Source organism: Zonotrichia albicollis, chromosome 11, assembly GCF_047830755.1.
Source record: "Zonotrichia albicollis isolate bZonAlb1 chromosome 11, bZonAlb1.hap1, whole genome shotgun sequence".
NCBI classification, from domain to species: Eukaryota; Metazoa; Chordata; class Aves; order Passeriformes; family Passerellidae; genus Zonotrichia; species Zonotrichia albicollis.
This window is the reverse complement of record NC_133829.1, coordinates 5372114-5386091: the sequence shown is the minus strand read 5'-3', so window position 1 is coordinate 5386091 and position 13978 is coordinate 5372114. Positions and strand designations below refer to the sequence as shown.

The following is a 13978-nucleotide window of genomic DNA, read 5'->3' as shown; positions in this document are numbered from 1 at the left end:
ATGAGTGTTTAACTTCAAGACTAATGTCTCATGTCTAAAACTAGAATTAAACTTCTTTACCTGAGTGCTGTACCACCCTAGGGCATGTCATTGATGGCAGCGGTGGGATTTCTCTCCTTGGTGACTTTCAGGGATCACCTACACAAAAACCATCCCCGGTCTGGTCTGGTGTTGATGTTAATGAAGCTCCCAGAAGAAGGAGGCTGACCTAGAAACCTCCAGAGGTCCTTCTCAAATGTTTTTTCTATGATCTTACAGTTCTGGTAAGTGTGTTACAGTAAAATAACCAGATGGACTTTTTTTGGAAGTATAGAACAGATACCCTGAGGGCAGAAAACAGTATGTGGAGAAGAAGCCATGGGTGGGGGTAGGGAGATATTTCCATTTATGAGTTATAGAATCAGGACTCCTACAAGGAGTTGAGAAAATTGTCTTGATCTGGAGATGAGAAAAACAAACACTTCTTATCTTTTTACAGTAAGGCTGCCTGGCTTGTGATCCTCACCCTGTCTCAAGAAGAGTAGTCAGTGTTTCAAATGCTGGGGTCAGGCTGGTTCCTGCTCTGTCTCATCAGTCTGGTGTACATATCTTTCCAGGAGGGATTAAATGTGTCTTGTCTCCTGTGGTTATATTAAAGGGCAGAGAGGAGGCAAGCAGCCTTTTACTTCTGGGAATGTTCTGCCTGGGGTAGAGGGAGGAAGCAGCAGCCAAACCTCACTGCTGTCCCCAAGGCTAATGCAGGAGAGCTCTGTGGTGAGACCTGAGCCTTGCTTCCCCTGTGCACAGGGCCAGATTGGCAGGAGAGGGGTGCAGGAATAGTGCTGGGAAGGGTGAGATTGCCTGCGTGCCCAGCATCCCCACCATGGGCACGGTTTTACAGCCAGGGTTGCTGAGCTAAGGACACCCCACCCTGAAATGGGTTGTGAAAAAGCTTAATTTCACCCCTGGGACAAGCCAGTAGCTTTTCCTCCCTTTTCTGTACACATTTCTCTTACTAGATCAGCCAAAACCTTCTGCTGTCACTGAAACTGATGGGGTTTTTTGTGTGAAACGAGGTTTTTGTACTCATCAAGGCCAGGTCTGGCTGCTCTGCCAGTAGATGTCCCTGCACTCCTGGTTGTGGTGGATGTGCTGTGTCTTTTCCTGGGAAAACTGACTTCCAACACACTGAACTTCACATCATTCCTGCTGGGTATTTTTCATATGGATTTTAATTTTTTCCCTTCTCATTTGGGCTTCTGATGTAAAGTTTAATTGATCTCTACAAATATAAAAGCTGAATTTAAAGGAAAGATCATTATTTTATTGCAAAGCTCCTTTTCGCAATCTTTAAATATTTTTGTGTTTATTTATGAAACAGAGTACTGACACCAGGCAAAGTCCCTGAACCTCTTTACCCTGCTCTGTCCTTCACTCCTGTTCTGCGTCATGCATTCAAATAACTTTCACATTTTTTCACTTCCTTGGATTGCAGCATTTTCTTGAAGTAGATACTGCTTTGGTGCACTGAATTGAACAAAACAAGGCAAAATGAAACCAAATAGTGCTCAGCACCAGGTACTCAGTGCTTGGTAGGAGCCACTTGGCAATTTTACAGATGCTGGGAGTCTCAACCTTCAACCCATAAGGTGTTTCCTGTAATATGAGAATTTATCAGCTGGCTTTCAGAGCCACATAGGTGAGTTTTAAGTGTTTTCTGTAGTGCTCTGTGCTCTGTATCATAATCCTGCAATTACATATTTGCATTGCCTACTAAATTAGCACTAGAAAGTTATCTTCAAGAGTGCAAAGCCTTTCAGTGCTACTCTTCCTGGGAATACAGGGATGATAATTGTTACGGAGGAAAATTACCTTTACACGGTATTGATTTTGTGCCCTGCTGCCTGTCACCGTTCCTGGGTAGGTTTTTCCAGGCTCAGGACAGGGAGCAGCTGTGCTGGGAGCCCTTGCTGGTGGCTGTGGAGGGACAGGGCAGCGCTGGCAGCTGCGGCATTGCAGCTCATGGGGGGCACCATGACCCACCCCAGCAGCCTTTCATTCCAGCTTTGAAGCAGGGCTAGCAAGAGGCTTCAAAAAGCTGGGAGACACAGCCTTGGAGTGGGGGAATGGCTCAGTAAATTGGTGTAATATAAGTATTTATTGATTTAAGAGCAGCCTTTTCTTTTTGCCTTGCTTTTGTCTTCTAAGGGAACTTTCTTTTAAATTTATGTCCCACATTGTCACATCAGGAGGAAAATACATGAGAAATGTTTTGTTATTTCAAATTTATCACGTATTACGTCAGCTGGCATTGTGGACTCACAATATGTAATGCTTCATAAATTATGAAAAATAAATGTTTTATGGGCTTACTACGCACTCTGTTTGAAAACCGTTGAGCTGGGGAGACTTGGTGACCCCTGTACAAATTAATGTGCACATGATTTTCATTATTGCAGCTCAGATAGGAAGTTTGAACGTCTTTATATATTTATTTAAAGGAAAATGAGGACAGAAGTTGCTTGAATACAGTTAGACTTTCTGGCAAGAAGCAGGTATCATTTAACCCAGCTCATAACCTATTGCTTCCCTCACAGTCATTGTTATTCCAGGCCAAAGCTTAAACTCAAAAATCAGAGCTGCGAGGACTTAGCATGAGCTTCCAGAGGTCAAACCCTGCAGCTTTTAGCCAGGCAAACTAAACCTCTGAGTTGGTAGGATTTTGTCTACGCAAGAACTGCGGCGTTTGCAGAACACGAGTCAAGCACAAGTCAGGCTCCTGCAGAAGGGAAGGCAGTGAAGGATGTTTCCACCCATCTTTCCAGCCCTGCTTTCCCTGAGCGTGGTGGAGAGCAACAATCAAACAAGAGCCGCCCATCTCAGCTGTCAAGGGCCTCACCAGAAAGGAAGAGCTCCATCTCAGGGTAACGAGGATCTCAAGGTACCAAGGATCTCAACCTTATCCAACACAACATCCTTCAGTGTGGAACCACAGGAATCCGAGGGAAATGCATGCATGGAGAACTGTGTTATCCTGTTTTCTAAGAAGCTAAAGTTCACTCCAACATGTGTTACATGGGAGGTGAATCTTTGGGGGGAAAGGGCGCGGTGATGGGAGGTACCAGGAATGGTGAATCACTTGCAGCTATTTTTTTTATCCCCATTGCACCCAAATATTTCTGTGCCTTGCAAAAGGAGGGTTCAGGTGTTGAAGGTCTCCCCTGGATGGTTTTTATATCGCACAGATCCACCACTGTGTTTCTAATAAAGCCATCAAGAGCACAACCGGGAGCTCCCTGCGTGATTTAAGCAATATAAGTCACTGCTTCAGAGGACTCTCTTAACTTGGGGCTGGATGCACTCAAAAATCTTCCAAGTTATTCTCTCCTAATTCAAGTCAGCTGAGGCATCAAAATGTCGGGCAGATGGACAAGATCCCTTGGCTGCAGCCAGCCTGCTTTCTGCAGTTACTCTTGTTGCAGTCAAAAAGTAGAGGCTTTTATTGTAAGTGTTTTTTTATTTAATCAGTGATATTTTGAGAATTTAACATTTACATAAGCATACTAAAGGAGATTCCTGTGTGCTTTCTAGTGTAAAAGACTGTACTCTAAGAATCCTTACTCGCCCTAGACTGGATCGAACAGTGTTCTTAAAACTGTAGTTTTCCTTCACTCCTTTCCTTTTCTTACTCCTCATATGGCTATTAAAATTATTGAATTTATAGAAAATGCTTAAGGACAGTCACTACTGCATTTTCTTGGTCAAGAAAGCAAAAGGATTTTCTTGTCATGTGTATTTTCTTTGACTTATTGATTTCAATTGCGCTTCATGATAGGGAAACGCAAGAGAACAAGTAAATAAGCAAAGTAACACCCAAGTTCATACTTTCTTTTTTATTTTTGCTGTGACTTAAATAGCTGGGAAGAGCTCCTGCCTCTGCCTCTCTCCTCCAGTGGATGGCAGTTGAGTACCATGGAACAGAGCAAAGCTGATATCACCTCGGTGTAACTCTCTCAAGGAGGCAACCGCTGATTGGAATTAGCTGTTCTTTGCCTGTGTGAAATACCACTCAGAAATACCTGAAGAATTAGAAAAGGAAGAAATGGAAAGCGTTTTCAATTTAAACTGCTTTGTTACTAGAGCAGGAGCAGATCTAAAAGTTTCCTTCAGCAGCCGAGGTGGGGGGAAAAAGAATCTTATATCCATATACACAAGTTTCAAGTGTTTCCTTTTTATATGTTAATCTGAATTTTCAGTATATGGATGCTAATGAAAAAAAGTTCCTGAATTTCATTTTGCTTCATGACCTCAACAATCTTTAGGTTTTAATACTGTACTCATCATTTCAGCATGAAGAATAATTTTTAAAGATAAATTTCCCATTTTTGAAGTCTCAGCTGCACCAGAAAGAATAGGACAACTCCCAGGGACTGAGATTGTGATGCGAATTTAGTCATCATTGAAACTGCAACTAGTTCTGAAATGTTCCCCTAAAAGAAAAGTTTAAAACAAACATTCCAATCAGAAACAGAAACCTAACCACGTTCCTCTTAAAAACAGGTCTCCTTCAACTCCTCCAGTTTATAGCACATACCCTTGGGCTATTACAGTCTAGAAAAATCTGAAATAAAACCACACTGTTTTCTGGGTCTGATCATGCATCACTCCCTCAAAAAGAAGTTTAGAGCCTCCTGAGAAATATAAGGTTTAGGCCTTCCTGACACATGTTGCTTCTTTTTAAAGAAAACAGTCTAGTGCATCTTTATGGCAAATACATCATTTTAGTTTTTCTTTATAAGGAATCACAGATGGATTGAAACAGAAAGCTTTAATAAAATATTTGTAGTTCCAGTTGCATATAAATAATATTATGGTCAATATCCTTGTTATTTTTAACATAAGTTATTTAATTTTCAAATTTTATTTCCTCCTACATGTAGTCTCATACTGTTGTAGTATAAGATCAGACACAAATAACTGTTTACACCAAAAATTAAGTTTCAGTAAGTAACTATTTTAAAATGTTTCCTTTTATGTTTACTGCTGAAGGATCTTGAGCACTCCTGCCAGAAAGGAAAGTATTTATTATCTCTCTTTTACAGATGAGGAAACTGAGACACTGTGAAATTAAAAGCTTTGGGAAATTAGTGCTCAGTAAATTACGGTGTGAATTTACTGTGTACCAACCACCCCACACAAACTCATCATGTGGACTGGCAAAGAAAAAGGATTAAACTGCCCTAAATTATCTCACATTTGCCATGGACAGACAGTTGCCATGGATCAGCTGACACGTAGCAACTTCTCAACCTACAGTGAATCCCTGCATCGGTGAGGAGCCATCCACAGGGCGCTGCTGCTCATCTGCTCCAACTTCAGGCAAGAGTTTATTTGTCACTAATTTGCCCAGACCTAAAAATCACAGAAGGAGATCTCTGGCAGGACTCGAAGTCAGACTCAAGTATCCTTGCAGCCTTGAAGGCAGAAGTTGTAAGTTACGTAAATATTGGGGGGGAGATAAACTTTGGCTTTTTGAAGGATGGAGCATCTGCAGGATGTGTCCAGGCAGTGTATGGGTTAAACTGGTGAATTAGAGTGGTGAAATCAGAAGATGAGTCCTGGAATTTTGAGAATCACCCTCATATCTCAGGGGTTTGGGGCATTAAAGTTGCTTCCAGCGCCATGGCAGCACCTTACAGCCCAGTATAGAATTCCACATGGAATCTGCCTATCCTGGGAGTTCCATTAGACACTCCTTCCCACCCCATGCCTGTGCTGGCTCCATGGCTGAGTGTTCAGGGCACCCTGCAAGATCCCTTCCACCTCACAGTGCCACTTGTGACCCCTGGGCATGGCCACTGCAGCCCTGGTCAGTGTGTCCTGGTCCCAGGGTGGCCCCTGGGCTCTGGAGGATGCAGGGTGACCTCCCTGCCCTGCAGCAGCCTGAGCAACTGATGTTGAAACCACTTTGGCAGGAGCTCTCCCCATTGTGTCTGATCCAAGCTGGAGAGATGAGCACGTAGGGAGCTGGGACAAAGGTTGGCTGGTGGGAAGAGAATTACTGACAAGTTCATTCCACTAATAAACAAAGGCATAAATGATGGTGCTATAAAGAAAAAAAGCAGGATTCTCTGGAGAAAACTGTAGAGAGACCTAGTAAGGAGGAGAGATGTTTAGACAACAGTTTTACATTATACTGCTTGGTAAAAAATGTTCTATTTTAGCTCCAAGCTTGAGTCTAGTTAGAGCTGCACCAGTGCTTGGGAAACAGCATGTATTTTAATGCCCTGTGAACAGGAATAACTGATAACTAGTACATTTAAATGTGAAAAGCAGAACTTTTCTCTGAGGGAGGCGTTATTTTTTTTTGTTGTTGTTATGGATTTTGTCTTCATAGTTTACATTGCAGCTATAGCATTCCACTGGCAGTCATTTATCTAATGACTTATATCTTTCAGGCTGTGGAAAAACAGAGTGAGAGAAAAAGTGGTGGTAAGTTCTTTTTAATTTGCATTTCAGGGCTGAACTTCTGAGCATAAACATACAGAAATTAGCATCTTTATAACATCCCCTTGCTTATATCCAGAGTGTTACAATACAAAAACAATGGGATCAGGGCATTATTTCAACCCTCTCACCCCAAAGTAAGTCTAAGTAGAGGTGCATTTGCTTTTGGTATAACTGAAATTAAGACAAAAGGCTATGTCTGAGAAAATATTTATTTTTTCCCTGTAAAGCTTACTCTTAGAGAATGCCTGTTTTATGCTAGAGAAATGGCTTGTGTGGAATATGACAGCCACCTTTTATAGAGGCAGATCAGACTCTCTGGGCTGTACTGTTGTAAAGGAAAAGTTTCACAGATATAATTAACCTGTGGAATGCCCTTCCACAAAATACTCCTGAAGTTTTGTCACTTATACTGTCTGTTTTCATAATTCAGGGCATCATCTGAAGCAATCTACTGTGTTGCTTCATGACATGCCTCCTCTGACTGAATCAGAAGGTCATTGTGACTCTGGTAGGGATGATCTCTGCTGGAGCTGGAGGAGATGATGGATTTGAAGGAAAAGTCTGTGGATGTTTCCAGAAGTGAGCAAGAGGTGCAGCATGAGCCCTGTGACAAGGAGTTTATGAAAAGATGGATTCTTGTGTTTTATTCAACCAATCTGGAAAGGCTGCTGTGTGGATGAGGAGAGGGAAGGTGTTGCACACACCAGGGAGGCAGGCAAAGGAGAAAGGTGGGTCATTGCAGGCACTGCCCGTATTCTTCAGCTCTCAAAACACTTGAAGTTACTCCTTGAGATGGTGGCCAAGGAGGCCCTAGTGCCTCACTGAGTGTGCTGATTTGCAAAGGAATAAAAGGGAAGGTCTAGGAAGGTCCCATAGCTGGATCTGAGGGACAGTCTTGGGCCTGGAGGCACTTGGTGCTCAGCACAGCTCTGCTGCTGGAGTGTATGGGAGGCAGAAGTGCCTTCATTCTGCCAAAACACCTCAGGGGCTCAGGCACAAAACCTTCGAGGGCACTGGAGTGTGTCTGGGGTTGGTGAGTGCACATGGGGTGGGAGGAAGGACTGTCAGACCCTGTCTGTTGAAGGCATTTTGCTAAAGGTTCATCTGTAAGGAGGGAAAAGTGGAAGCAAAGATGTGGGAGTGAAGGATCTTCAGAGAGATGGTCCCTGGTTTGAGGACAATGGTATTTGGAAAGCAGCTGAACTCCTGTTTGGTGTTCTGAGGACCTCCCTCACTGGTACACCATCCAAAACCACTCGTTCTCAGAACATTCCATACCAAAATCATGGGAAATATTTGAACTTTAGATGACTCCAGACTTCAGTTGCAGTTTAGTAGGATTTTAAGGCTGGCGCTTTATATATATTTTTGACATATATAAATACACACACACACATGTAAAATATATATATGTGTGTGTGTATTTATATATATACCTAAGTTGTTTTTATTCTGTCAAAAAAATCAGTAGCTCTTGTTTAAGGTAGAGCTGGTAGAGAGAGTCTCGTGCAGGAAGAGATTTGATGGAACTGTGTTAAACATCAGGGAATTAGCATCAGAGGTTCTTCAAATGTTTCATTCAAGGCCAGCTTGTAGCTAACCCGAATATTTGATTTGAAGTCATGCTGGTTTCACATGTCAAGCTACCCTGGCACTGTGTGAAAGTGGTGGGAGGAGAGACTGGATGGGAGGAATGAGCAAGTAGGGAAGGATTTGGTTATCAAAGCAGAGGACTTAGATTCAATAGTAATTGACAGAAGGAGATTACTTCTGCTGGTAGTTCAGACAAGGGCTCTATCCCAATACATCAGGCCACCCCTCACACGAACAGAAGGACCTCCATGTGCATTGCCAGCTTCATCCAGGAACGAGGAGATGGTGCAATGACTTTGCTGCCAACCCAGGGAAATGGCGGGGTTTGCTAAAGCCCAACTCTCGAGAATATTAATAAAAATAAATGGTTTTACCCTTTCTGGTCCTACTCATAGCAGGCTGCTAATAATGCCTTATGAGGCTGCTGCACAGTTCAATCAATAATTTGATTTTTCTGCCCTAGAGCTGCCACAAGCATGAACCCCACGCTGAAGTGGCTGAGTAAGGAGCTGGCTGCAGAGACAGAACGAGGGGAAATGTGGGATGTGGCACCTTATGACTTCCAGGAAACTTAGGGATGGACCATTCCTGCTGAGCCCCATCCACCATGGCCACTGCCACATCCCACGGGTGCTCCTTGATGCTGGTGCTGGTTATTTATATATTTCTGTGTCGCCTATGGAAACATTCAGGTTTGACAAAGGGAAAAAAAGCAATTTGGCGTCCTTTGACTGAGGAAGGTTGATTTTCATTCGAGACAGAATGGCTCATTTTTACCTTTTTAGCTCCTGGAAGAGTAAAAAGTGAGAGGTCAAACCTGCATCACCATGACAACCCCTGCAGCGAGGGTTTTTGAGCAGATGAAGGGGAGTGATAATGGAGCTGAAGTTTCTGCCCGTTCGTAGTCACTGGGCTTTTTGTTTTGTTTTCCTTGTTTCTTTCCTTTAGGCCCTGTCAGGTGTGGCCCCATGGATTTTTCAGGGGTTGGAGGATAACACTGGCCAGTTTAAACACAGCCATGCTCTGTTTGAGATCAGCCCTCGGTGCTGCAGTGCCTGGACACACGTGGAGTGTGTATAAACCATATTAAAAAAGGGAATTGTAAGAGATAGTCATGGGAGATCAAACATCCCCTCAGATGCATTCCCTACACTCCTGTAGGTACAACATGCCAGCAAGTGCAGTGGTATTACCTGGTTTGCATCAAAGAGAGCTGTCATCTCTGCCTTTCCTGACAGCACCTTTGGAGTCCAAAAATAAGCTCAATAAAAGAGCAATTCTCCGAGGAGAGGAGACACTGCAGAAAAGAAGGAATTCCAAATAGGGTGGAGGTCTAAGGAGATGTGCTCAGGAGGGGCTGCAGGTGGAAGCTCATTTGAGTTGCTGAGCTCCTGCCCCCATTTTCTGGACCTGCACAAGGGGAAATGTGTAGGAACAGATTGCAGATAGCTGAGGTCACAGCTACAGAGCAAAACAAAAGCAAATTGAAGTCCCACAAACAATCCCCCAGATTCCCTTTACCTAAAAACTGAGCCTGCTCCAGGGAAAAACAAGCAAAAGAGCAGATTACTCATTTTTTTACACCTTTGGTTGTTTTAGGTACCTAATAAATCTGGTGTTTTCCTAAGATGGCAAGGCCTCTCAGACTGCAATATGCCTCATTTGACATGCAAACACAGCACCTAAGAATGGTCATCCTCAAAGACCATCCAGAGCATCCAGATATTTGAATATTTTGCCTCTTCAGAAGTTATGAATCATCCTTTCTTTACCTTGTTGTTGTCATTGCAACAAAAAATGAAACAGAATAAGAAATACTAGCTCAGGTATTAGAGTGTCAGAAAAGTTAATTTTGTGGGAAGGTTTCCCTAGAGTCAGACTTCAGTGGGGATCTGTACAGCCATCAGATAGTTACATCTGAGGAGAAGAGGAATAGTCAGGGTTAACACTAAAAGTTTGAATGGCTATAAAACCCTGAGTTGAAGCAATTCTCTGTGCCCAAAGGATTAGGTTAAAGCTTTTGCAGTGCAGTGGAGATGAATTATTCCATTTTTGCCTAGTGAGTGGTTTCTCATATCTTCTTCCAAAGTGGTGGACGTGTCCCTTATGTCAGGATGGAGTTACAGAGCCCACCACCCAGAAAGGCAAACTGCAAAGAAAGAGCACAGATACGGCGTCTCCACCACCAGAATCGAAACAATAGCTGCATCAAACCCAGCAAGAAAGCAGAGCTGGACTGTGGGGATCAGCCTGCAGATAAATCAAAGTGAATCTGAGTGATAGTGATGTGATGTTGCAATAATAATTCACTCCTCATGCTGATTTAGAAGAGGAAGCCAATTCAGAGCTTCAGAAGCACCAGGGCCAGCACGGAGCCCTGTGGGACAGAATGAAAGAGAATAGTCGGTTCATATGGAAACAAAGTGGAGGTTATCAATTGCATAAAATGCACACCTGGCAGAAGACAGATGAGAGAATTTCTGGAATTGCTTTGGATTATAATCTGTCCTTCAGACAATTGATTTATGAAAAGCTGGATTCTTGTGTTTTATTCAACCAATCTGCAAAATTATGTTAAATACAAATCCTCCCTCTGTGAGAAAGGATTGCAGAAATAGTAATTCAAACAGGATGTTAGAGTATGACAGAAAATACAATTTCATCTTTACAGTGATGAGCCAGAGACCTCAATTTTTCCTCTTCCTGTGATGTGACTCTCTTGAGTCAGACTTGAACTTTAGCTATGACCTGAGAGGGGGCCAGATCACCTGTCTGCTGGTGCATCTCAGGACAAACACTTTTTGGGAGCTCAGTCTTTGAGGACAGAATAAAAAATGCCAATCACATTGGTGTCACACCACCATTTGGAGGCTTTAATTACATTTATTTGATTTTTCTTCCTCACTGCAATTCTACTCATGTTTCCAGGCACAGTGGAGTCAAGGAAACCTGATGTTGTTTTCAATTTACCAACATCTCTTTGGAAAACAGACCCATCTCACTGTAGAAATGTTCTGAAAACAAATTGAAAAACCTGATGTTGTTTTCAATTTACCAACATCTCTTTGGAAAACAGACCCATCTCACTGTAGAAATGTTCTGAAAACAAATTGAACCAATTCCTCCTACCCCCAACAAGAGCAAAAAGTGCCAGAGATTTATTTTACACTTTGTTTGGACAATATTTGGACATAAATGATACCTGGCAATTGTATGTTCATTGATATTGTTTTTTAACATTTCAGGTGATTAAGCTGGACTCATAGACATTTAATTTTTAATTTTAAGAAAAAGCTTTCCCATGACAATGGAGTGCATCATTTCAGGATGAAATTCAGCCTGGGAAAGACCTATGGACTGGCACAGAAAGAGTGAAACACCACATGAGCTCTGCTAAGAAGTCAGCCCAGTTGTAAGAAGTCAATGCAGAATCAGCTGGGACCTGGGAGAAGAAAACCACCAACACATTTCTCTCTGCAGAGCATTTCCAGCACACCTCAAGCCTGTGAACCACGCTGGCATGGTGAGCAAATATTGCTGTCTGTGGGTTAAAGTTCAAATGCATCACTTGAGCAGATGGGGAGTTCAACCAGGGCAGAACAACTTGCCATTTCCTTCAGGGAGGGGCGGCCCTGGGGTGGGGAGGGACGTGGGTGTGAGAGTAGGATGCAGGCAGCCACAGCCCTTCTACAGCAATTACCATAAAGATTAAATAAATACAATAGCCTAATTTCACATGGAAGTACACTTTAATTAAGTCTCCGCAGAACAATGAGCTGCTTCCATAAGAGCTGTGAAAATCATCACTAGGGACTGTCCAGAGGAAGAGAGAAACAAACAAGAAAAGGTCTCTTTGTATAGAAAATATGTACAGGAAGTATTTTGAAAAGCTTGTCCCCAGTTAATTTACCTAGGAAGAATTAATGACAAACTCCAGGGTTTTGGTCTGGTTTTATATAAGTTTCCCATCCAGAGCCTCATGGTTCTTTCCAGATTGAGCGAGACAATTCATTTGCAGACCAATACAATTTTTTTTGCATTTCCAGACTATTGCAAGAGCATCACAGCTTATTGTGTGTGATGTATGCCAGTGGGCTTAGCATGGCTGAAATGCTTCAGGGAGGCAAAGTTGTGCAAAATAATCTCCAGGTGTATAAAAAAAAAATAAATCAGTTCTCCCAACTCAGTTAATGATGCATTCCCTATGTCCATATGGTCAGGGATAGAGTTAGTGGGAGATGTTAGGGGAGCATCACTTGCAGAGCCTCCCTTCACCCTTTGCATTATTTTCTTTATCTTCCTGTATGATCAGGGATCCTAATGCACAAGAACTACATGAAAATGAACCAATGTGCCATTACCATTTTTGCAAACACCTGGCTGCATTTTCTGAGTGCAGTTTGGTCAGGGTCGTGTTTATTCTCTTCCTGAGGTTGGGATGTTCAACAGAAAATGGTACAGCTTCTGGCACAATATCAACCACCCATTACTTGGTGGGGGTTTCAGCTCTACAACACCTACAGAAGAGGCCCCTTCATTGCAAAGGCAGAACTGAGATGTTCCCTAAATCCCAGCCAGATACAAATCTTCACAGAGTGCGAGTGACAGGGCAGCTTGATGTTTGTGAAGGAAGATTTTGCCTTGAAGCTTGGATGGGTAGTGGGTGTAAATTACAAATTACTTTTTTTTTCCACCTCAGAATCTATTATAAATCTATTACAATCTATTACACTTTAAAAAATAATATTATTGCTTTAGAGAGTGCCATCTGGTAGCTTTCAGCTATCAGGCTCAGGAAGGTTAGACCTGGGGAAGCACAAAATCACTTTTGTGCTTGATGCTCATCTCACACCAAGGTTGTGGAGGCTCTTGGTCAGGCGCTGCCTTTGTTTGCTTTCTTTGTTTTTATGCAGCTAGGTAACATAGCAGGGCCCAGCTCCACTGAGGGTGTCTTGGGCATGACTGCACTGCAACCCAAAAATCATTACAACCAGACAATCAGCTCCCAGAGCATGCCAGGCTCTGCTTTTTCTTTGCAAGGGAGCTGAAGCACTTGTGGAGGTTTAATCGAAATCTGAATGCATGTGACTGAAATTGGCTCCCTGTGATTATTTATACAAGTAAATCTCTGCTTCTCACAAGTTCCCAGAAATCAAATGCCAGACTTTTATGATCATTTTTTTTAAAAAGAAGTAAATATTTGTTGAAAATTCTTTGCTGTATTAATTTTTCTCTGCTTTTTCCCAGGCAGCCCTGATAGTGATGGAGAGACTCCTGGTGTGCATCAATCAACCCAGAGAAGAGGGACCAAAATAGGTGATTACTGGGTCTGTCATGTCTTATCCTCAGAACAAACCCAAATTTTCAGTTAGCTTTTAGCATGGCTTGTTTTCCTCATCCATCTGCATGCCCAGCTAAAATCTTCCAGGAAGTGATCCTTGTTTCAACAGTAGGTATGTCAGGTACAGGTATTTCAAGGAGGAGGTAGTTTAAGCCAAGGGCTGCATATTTCCATGTTTTTCTAACCCCCAGTCAAAAGTCCATCTGCCACTAAGTGGTTTATAACTTGAGAGTCAGGCACCACTATTTTTTAAAATGTTCTATAATGTTTATAATGTCAGCCAGTCCCTGTTGCTAACCTCTTTTTTTTTTTTTTTCTTTTACTTTCTTTACTTTTTTTTTTTAATTTTTTTTTGTAACCCTTTTACCTTCTTTTTCCCTGCTCAGACCCATTAGCAGGATGTTGTGCAATATGGTGCTTGTCATCTGTTTCAAAGACACAGTGATGAGATACAGGTATGCCAGATGGATAAACCTAGTGTGACTAATTATTGTGTATTTGCCTTTAATTATTATCATTTATTACCAGAGAAAAGACAATAGAGGTTCCCAGACT

General features: G+C 42.4%; 1 long non-coding RNA gene across 1 annotated transcript; it reads left to right on the top strand.

Annotated features, from left to right (window-relative positions):
- Nucleotides 1–6933: 6933 nt before the first annotated feature.
- Nucleotides 6934–13707, top strand: LOC141730628 (uncharacterized). Its single transcript, XR_012582215.1, has 3 exons — nt 6934–7217; nt 11409–11605; nt 13330–13707. It is a non-coding gene; the product is annotated as an uncharacterized LOC141730628 (long non-coding RNA).
- Nucleotides 13708–13978: the final 271 nt, after the last annotated feature.